This window comes from Orycteropus afer, unplaced genomic scaffold, assembly GCF_000298275.1.
Source record: "Orycteropus afer afer isolate SDZICR_OR568_19922 unplaced genomic scaffold, OryAfe1.0 scaffold00357, whole genome shotgun sequence".
NCBI lineage: Eukaryota > Metazoa > Chordata > Mammalia > Tubulidentata > Orycteropodidae > Orycteropus > Orycteropus afer.
Window position 1 is genome coordinate 1454115 of NW_006921944.1, and position 624 is coordinate 1454738.

Genomic DNA, 624 nt, shown 5'->3' on the forward strand with positions numbered 1-624 from the left:
GGAAACTGTATTTTCTGTACAGTTTTTCTATAAGCTTAAAACTGCTCTAAAAATTAAAGTCTATTTAAAAATTGTATGGTGTTATGGATTGAACTGGGCCCACCAAAAAGTTGTGTTATAAATCCTAGCCTTTATGCCTATGGTTATAATACCATCTAGGTATGGGTTGTCTTTGTTATGCTAATGAGGCAGGATTAGTGTAGGATGTGTCTTGAAATATAACAACAACAACAAAAAAACACTGCCTTGGAGTTGGATCCAACTCACAGTCACCACCCCGCCTTGGGTTTCCAAGGTAGTATAACTATGAAAGTAGATTGCCCAACCTTCCTTCCGAGGAGTGTCTTGTGGGTTTGAACTGCCACCCTTCTGCTTAGTAGTCAAATGCCTTAGGCACTACGCCATTAGACCTCCTAGTTTTGAGATATAAAAGAGATTAAACAAGGAAGCAAAACCAGAGTAGAGATGAGGTGAGAGAGATGTCAAAACACATGGAGATCTCCAAGGAACCTGTGGTAGTTATGTTTGCGTATCAGCTTGGCTGGGCCTGGTTGAGTGGCTGGGCAGCTGGTGGTAGTTATTCCCCATGATGAGACTGGCAATCAACTCCATGGTGGGATCTAC

The 624-nt window shown here is 41.8% G+C and overlaps 1 protein-coding gene across 1 annotated transcript in view; it reads left to right on the plus strand.

Moving 5' to 3' along the window:
• The window catches only part of GPC5 (glypican 5), a 1212227-nt gene that overhangs the window by 799425 nt on the left and 412178 nt on the right, over positions 1-624 (plus strand). The window lies entirely within an intron of this gene.